The 8,153-nt window shown below is 40.7% G+C and overlaps 1 long non-coding RNA gene across 1 annotated transcript in view; it reads left to right on the forward strand.

The window, feature by feature from the left end:
* LOC103884624 overlaps nt 1-7,727 on the forward strand; it is a 31,791-nt gene extending 24,064 nt beyond the window's left edge. The window contains exons 4-5 of the long non-coding RNA XR_002522197.2: nt 5,990-6,121; nt 6,231-7,727. This is a non-coding gene — a long non-coding RNA (uncharacterized LOC103884624). The remainder of the gene's footprint in view (nt 1-5,989; nt 6,122-6,230) is intronic.
* The last annotated feature ends 426 nt before the right edge of the window (nt 7,728-8,153 follow it).

The raw sequence follows: 8,153 nt of genomic DNA on the forward strand, positions 1-8,153 counted from the left end.
CTCCACATCCTCTCCAGCACCTGTTGTTTCCTGACTTTTGAATGATCGCCATTCTAACTGGTGTGAGATGGTATCTCATTGTGGTTTTGATTTGCATTTCTCTGATGGCCAGTGATGATGAGCATTTTTTCATGTGTCTGTTGGCTGTATGAATGTCTTCTTTTGAGAAATGTCTATTCATATCCTTTGCCCACTTTTTGATGGGGTTGTTTGTTTTTTTCTTGTAAATTTGTTTGAGTTCTTTGTAGGTTCTGGATATTAGCCCTTTGTCAGATGAGTAGATTGCAAAAATTTTCTCCCATTCTGTAGGTTGCCTGTTCACTCTGATGGTAGTTTCTTTTGCTGTGCAGAAGCTCTTTAGTTTAATGAGATCCCATTTGTCAATTTTGGCTTTTGCTGCCGTTGCTTTTGGTGTTTTAGACATGAAGTCTTTGCCCATGCCTATGTCCTGAATGGTACTACCTAGGTTTTTCTCTAGGATTTTTATGGTGTTAGGTCTAACATTTAAGTCTCTAATCCATCTTGAATTAATTTTCGTATAAGGAGTAAGGAAAGGATCCAGTTTCAGCTTTCTACTTATGGCTAGCCAATTTTCCCAGCACCATTTATTAAATAGGGAATCCTTTCCCCATTTCTTGTTTCTCTCAGGTTTGTCAAAGATCAGATGGCTGTAGATGTGTGGTATTATTTCGGAGGACTCTGTTCTGTTCCATTGGTCTATATCTCTGTTTTGGTACCAGTACCATGTTGTTTTGGTTACTGTAGCCTTGTAGTATAGTTTGAAGTCAGGTAGCGTGATGCCTCCAGCTTTGTTCTTTTGACTTAGGATTGTCTTGGAGATGCGGGCTCTTTTTTGGTTCCATATGAACTTTAAAGCAGTTTTTTCCAATTCTGTGAAGAAACTCATTGGTAGCTTGATGGGGATGGCATTGAATCTATAAATTACCTTGGGCAGTATGGCCATTTTCACGATATTGATTCTTCCTATCCATGAGCATGGTATGTTCTTCCATTTGTTTGTGTCCTCTTTTATTTCACTGAGCAGTGGTTTGTAGTTGTCCTTGAAGAGGTCCTTTACATCCCTTGTAAGTTGGATTCCTAGGTATTTTATTCTCTTTGAAGCAATTGTGAATGGAAGTTCATTCATGATTTGGCTCTCTGTTTGTCCGTTACTGGTGTATAAGAATGCTTGTGATTTTTGCACATTAATTTTGTATCCTGAGACTTTGCTAAAGTTGCTTATCAGCTTAAGGAGATTTTGGGCCGAGACAATGGGGTTTTCTAAATATACAATCATGTCATCTGCAAACAGGGACAATTTGACTTCTTCTTTTCCTAACTGAATACCCTTGATTTCTTTCTCTTGCCTGATTGCCCTAGCCAGAACTTCCAACACTATATTGAATAGGAGTGGTGAGAGAGGGCATCCCTGTCTTGTGCCAGTTTTCAAAGGGAATTTTTCCAGTTTTTGCCCATTCAGTATGATATTGGCTGTGGGTTTGTCATAAATAGCTCTTATTATTTTGAGATACGTTCCATTAATACCGAATTTATTGAGCGTTTTTAGCATGAAGGGCTGTTGAATTTTGTCCAAAGCCTTTTCTGCATCTATTGAGATAATCATGTGGTTCTTGTTTTTGGTTCTGTTTATATGCTGGATTATGTTTATTGATTTGCGAATGTTGAACCAGCCTTGCATCCCAGGGATGAAGCCCACTTGATCATGGTGGATAAGCTTTTTGATGTGTTGCTGAATCCGGTTTGCCAGTATTTTATTGAGGATTTTTGCATCGATGTTCATCAGGGATATTGGTCTAAAATTCTCTTTTTTTGTTGTATCTCTGCCAGGCTTTGGTATCAGGATGATGTTGGCCTCATAAAATGAGTAAGGGAGGATTCCCTCTTTTTCTATTGATTGGAATAGTTTCAGAAGGAATGGTACCAACTCCTCCTTATACCTCTGGTAGAATTCAGCTGTGAATCCATCTGGTCCTGGACTTTTTTTGGTTGGTAGGCTATTAATTATTGCCTCAATTTCAGAGCCTACTATTGGTCTATTCAGGGATTCAACTTCTTCCTGGTTTAGTCTTGGAAGAGTGTAAGTGTCCAGGAAATTATCCATTTCTTCTAGGTTTTCCAGTTTATTTGCGTAGAGGTGTTTATAGTATTCTCTGATGGTAGTTTGTATTTCTGTGGGGTCGGTGGTGATATCCCCTTTATCATTTTTAATTGCGTCGATTTGATTCTTCTCTCTTTTCTTCTGTATTAGTCTTGCTAGTGGTCTATCAATTTTGTTGATCTTTTCAAAAAACCAACTCCTGGATTCATTGATTTTTTGGAGGGTTTTTTGTGTCTCTATCTCCTTCAGTTCTGCTCTGATCTTAGTTATTTCTTGCCTTCTGCTAGCTTTCGAATGTGTTTGCTCTTGCTCCTCTAGTTCTTTTAATTGCGATGTTAGAGTGTCAATTTTAGATCTTTCCTGCTTTCTCTTGTGGGCATTTAGTGCTATAAATTTCCCTCTACACACTGCTTTAAATGTGTCCCAGAGATTCTGGTATGTTGTATCTTTGTTCTCACTGGTTTCAAAGAACATCTTTATTTCTGCCTTCATTTCGTGATGTACCCAGTAGTCATTCAGGAGCAGGTTGTTCAGTTTCCATGTAGTTGAGCGGTTTTGATTGAGTTTCTTAGTCCTGAGTTCTAGTTTGATTGCACTGTGGTCTGAGAGACCGTTTGTTATAATTTCTGTTCTTGTACATTTGCTGAGGAGTGCTTTACTTCCAATTACGTGGTCAATTTTGGAGTAAATACGATGTGGTGCTGAGAAGAATGTATATTCTGTTGATTTGGGGTGGAGAGTTCTATAGATGTCTATTAGGTCTGCTTGCTGCAGAGATGAGTTCAATTCCTGGATATCCTTGTTAACTTTCTGTCTTGTTGATCTGTCTAATGTTGACAGTGGAGTGTTGAAGTCTCCCATTATTATTGTATGGGAGTCTAAGTCTCTTTGTAAGTCTCTAAGGACTTGCTTTATGAATCTGGGTGCTCCTGTATTGGGTGCATATATATTTAGGATAGTTAGCTCTTCCTGTTGAATTGATCCCTTTACCATTATGTAATGGCCTTCTTTGTCTCTTTTGATCTTTGATGGTTTAAAGTCTGTTTTATCAGAGACTAGGATTGCAACCCCTGCTTTTTTTTGTTCTCCATTTGCTTGGTAAATCTTCCTCCATCCCTTTATTTTGAGCCTATGTATGTCTCTGCGTGTGAGATGGGTCTCCTGAATACAGCAGACTGATGGGTCTTGACTCTTTATCCAGTTTGCCAGTCTGTGTCTTTTAATTGGAGCATTTAGTCCATTTACATTTAAGGTTAATATTGGTATGTGTGAACTTGATCCTGCCATTATGATATTAACTGGTTATTTTGCTCGTTAGTTGATGCAGTTTCTTCCTAGCCTCGATGGTCTTTACATTTTGGCATGTTTTTGCAATGGCTGGTACCGGTTGTTCCTTTCCATGTTGAGTGCTTCCTTCAGGGTCTCTTGTAAGGCAGGCCTAGTGGTGACAAAATCTCTAAGCATTTGCTTATCTGTAAAGGATTTTATTTCTCCTTCACTTATGAAACTTAGTTTGGCTGGATATGAAATTCTGGGTTTAAAATTCTTTTCTTTAAGAATGTTGAATATTGGCCCCCACTCTCTTCTGGCTTGGAGAGTTTCTGCCGAGAGATCTGCTGTGAGTCTGATGGGCTTCCCTTTGTGGGTAACCCGACCTTTCTCTCTGGCTGCCCTTAAGATTTTTTCCTTCATTTCAACTTTGGTGAATCTGGCAATTATGTGTCTTGGAGTTGCTCTTCTCGAGGAGTATCTTTGTGGCGTTCTCTGTATTTCCTGGATTTGAATGTTGGCCTGCCCTACTAGGTTGGGGAAGTTCTCCTGGATGATATCCTGAAGAGTGTTTTCCAACTTGGTTCCATTTTCCCCCTCGCTTTCAGGCACCCCAATCAGACGTAGATTTGGTCTTTTTACATAATCCCATACTTCTTGCAGGCTTTGTTCATTTCTTTTTCTTCTTTTTCCTTTTGGTTTCTCTTCTCGCTTCATTTCATTCATTTGATCCTCAATTGCTGATACTCTTTCTTCCAGTTGATCGAGTCGGTTACTGAAGCTTGTGCATTTGTCACGTATTTCTCGTGTCATGGTTTTCATCTCTTTCATTTCGTTTAGGACCTTCTCTGCATTAATTACTCTAGCCATCAATTCTTCCACTTTTTTTTCAAGATTTTTAGTTTCTTTGCGCTGGGTACATAATTCCTCCTTTAGCTCTGAGAAATTTGATGGACTGAAGCCTTCTTCTCTCATCTCGTCAAAGTCATTCTCCGTCCAGCTTTGATCCGTTGCTGGCGATGAGCTGCGCTCCTTTGCCGGGGGAGATGCGCTCTTACTTTTTGAATTTCCAACTTTTCTGCCCTGCTTTTTCCCCATCTTTGTGGTTTTATCTGCCTCTGGTCTTTGATGATGGTGATGTACTGATGGGGTTTTGGTGTAGGTGTCCTTCCTGTTTGATAGTTTTCCTTCTAACAGTCAGGACCCTCAGCTGTAGGTCTGTTGGAGATTGCTTGAGGTCCACTCCAGACCCTGTTTGCCTGGGTATCAGCAGCAGAGGCTGCAGAAGATAGAATATTTCTGAACAGCGAGTGTACCTGTCTGATTCTTGCTTTGGAAGCTTCCTCTCAGGGGTGTAGTCCACTCTGTGAGGTGTGGGGTGTTGGTCTGCCCCTAGTGGGGGATGTCTCCCAGTTAGGCTACTCAGGGGTCAGGGACCCGCTTGAGCAGGGAGTCTGTCCCTTCTCAGATCTCAACCTCCGTGTTGGGAGATCCACTGCTCTCTTCAAAGCTGTCAGACAGAGTCGTTTGCGTCTGCAGAGGTGTCTGCTGCTTTGTTATTGTTTACTGTGCCCTGCCCCCAGAGGTGGAGTCTACAGAGACAGGCAGGTTTCCTTGAGCTGCTGTGAGCTCCACCCAGTTGGAGCTTCCCAGCAGCTTTGTTTACCTACTTAAGCCTCAGCAATGGCGGGCGCCCCTCCCCCAGCCTCGCTGCTTCCTTGCCGGTAGATCACAGACTGCTGTGATAGCAATGAGGGAGGCTCCGTGGGTGTGGGACCCTCCCGGCCAGGTGTGGGATATGATCTCCTGGTGTGCCTGTTTGCTCAAAGCGCAATATTGGGGTGGGAGTTACCCGATTCTCCAGGTGTTGTGTGTCTCAGTTCCCCTGGCTAGGAAAAGGGATTCCCTTCCCCCTTGCGCTTCCCAGGTGAGGCAATGCCTCGCCCTGCTTCAGCTCTTGCTGGTTGGGCTGCAGCAGCTGACCAGTACCGATTGTCCGGCACTCCCCAGTGAGATGAACCCAGTACCTCAGTTGAAAATGCCGAAATCACCGGTCTTCTGTGTTGCTGGCGCTGGGAGTTGGATACTGGAGCTGCTCTTATTCGGCCATCTTGCTCCGCTCCCCCCCACCCCCCGCCCCGAGGTGTTTTCTTTACACTCAACAACTGCAGAATACTAAGTACATGAGGAATGTCAACTAGGATAGACAAAAAGAACAAACTATGGATGCAACTACAGGGATGAGGCTTAAAACACTGTTTGAAGCAAAGAAGTCAAACACAAAAGATTTAGTACCGTATGATCCCAGTTACATGAAGATTATGAACAGGGAGAACTAACTAACATATGGTATTAGAAATCAGAACAATGGTTGCCTGTGGGCATATGGGGATTGCCTGGAATGGTTCCCTGGGAACTTTCTTGGGCTGATTTTGAGCATTTCATTGTATGTAATATTTACCTAAAAATAAAACGTCATTGAAAGCCTTAGAGATGGTGGTAAAAAGCAAATGTTACCCTCTCTCCTCTACCTTCTCCTCCACCTTTCATGGGATCTTCAGAGTATTCTGTATTAAACAAGGTGGGTCTGTTTTATCTCAGGCTGATTTTGACCATGGCATGGATTTTGTAGTTCAGAAGTTCGACCATCAGGGTGTGACCACCAGAACTGAGGAAGTAGGAAGAAAAGACACCACTGTATGCTAGTCCTAAACTGGGGCTGACACTGACAAGGTCAGATATTTGGTTGCATGATGAGAAAAGTGTTCACCAGCTTTATATCTAGTACAAACACTGAATTAATATAATTGTGTGCAAACAGTATTTGGTTTTTATATTTCAGATCTTTTCAGCATGCTAGGACTAGAAGAGGGATGGAAAGCAACATATGCCAACCTGCCAGATTCCATAAACACAACTATTTGAGGAAGTTCTGGTAAAAACCTACAAGCAGTATGAGTACCACTTACTAACATCTGTAACGATGATGTTAATACACTGTAATCTAATTCAGGCAAAGTAAACAAGTGTGAAAAATTCACTTGCCTCTTTGAGCAATCAAAATGTAATTTCCAAAACTCACATATATCTTAAAATGTATTTATTGGTTCAACGTATTGAACTGCAATCTGAAGTAATGAGTCAAAGCATCTTGACTAACTCTGATACATTCTCTGCCTGTAAGGCTGCATAGACATGCAGATTGTCAAATCACTTTCCATAATCCAGGGTCTACTGTATTTTTGCTGAAGAGGAGAGTCCTTGATCTGTAACTCTTTCCTTTACACTGAAAAGTAACAAGAAGTTAAATATAATAACTCGTGTCTTTCTATAGAGATATAACTGTACATATGCAATTGTGAAAAATTTAGCATATTCATGTTTCCCCATAAAAGTTCTTCCTTTTACTTTGCACTTTATATAGTAGCTTCATTCATTTATGTTTCCTGGAGCCACACTTATTTATTTTATTAGTTCATAGAAATTGGAACCAGTTTATTCTGTCAGGGTACCATAAAGATAGTTTCAGGAAAACAAAGAAGTATCATTCCACATATGAGACACAATTTTCTGGTTCAATCTCATTTTTTCCTTTATTCTACTTGTCTTACTGAAAGACTTGTATCCAGGTTGAACTTTCTTCCTTGCCATTCTGCTTTTGCCTCAACATAATACAACCCTCTATTTCAGGCAATATATTCTATTGACATAGAAATGAATTTAAAGTCACAGATTTGACATACTGACTCCATCTGTTAACTAAGTAGTAGAAGTATATGTGCTGGGAAGCTAAGCCTCTAAACCTCTGTTTAGGCGTGAACTCACATGGTAATCTCTAAAATTAGGAAGGCTAATTGGATAGTTGTAGATGCCTCAGATAGACTTTTTATTTCTTTCCTTTATTCTATTTGTCAGAAGTTTTTTTATTGATACATAATAATATATGTTTATGGGGTCCATGTGATATTTTGATACACGCATGCAATGTATAATGAACAAATTAGGGTATTTAGGATGTTATCTCAGACATTTATCAGTTGTGTTGGGAGCATTTCAACTCTTCTAGTTATTTTGAAATATACAATAAATTATTGTTAACTACAGTATCCTACCGCGCTGTTGAACACTAGAACGTATTCCTTCTATTGAACTGTATGTTTATACCTATTAACCAACCACTCTTCATAGCTCCCTCACTCGCACCCCATCATATCCCTCCCAGGCCCTAGTATCTATCATTCTGTACAGTATCTCCATGAGATCAACATTTTTAGTTACCATATATGAGTGAGAACTGTGACATTTGTCTTTGTGTGGCTGACTTAGTTCACTTAACCTAGTAACCTCAAAATTTTATTCTTTCTTTTACTTTTTCTTTTTTTTTTTTGAGATGGACTCTCATTCTGTCACCCAGGCTGGAGTGCAGTGGCTTGATCTCAGCTCACTGCAAGCTCTGCCTCCGGGGTTAATGCCGTTCTCCTGCATCAGTCTCCCAAGTAGCTGGGACTACAGGTGCCCGCCACCATGCCCAGCTAATTTTTTTTGTATTTTAATAGAGGTGGGGTTTCACCGTGTTAGCCAGGATGGTCTCGATCTCCTGACCTCATGATCTGCCCACCTTGGCCTCCCAAAGTGCTGGGATTACAGACATGAGCACCGCGCCCAGCCTTATTCTTTTTAATGGCCAAGTAACATTCTATTGTGTATATATACAACAAATTATTTTGTTCATTTGTTGTTGGATGCTTAGGTTGATTTCATACTT

Source organism: Papio anubis, chromosome 3 (assembly GCF_008728515.1).
Source record: "Papio anubis isolate 15944 chromosome 3, Panubis1.0, whole genome shotgun sequence".
In the NCBI taxonomy this organism is placed as follows: Eukaryota; Metazoa; Chordata; class Mammalia; order Primates; family Cercopithecidae; genus Papio; species Papio anubis.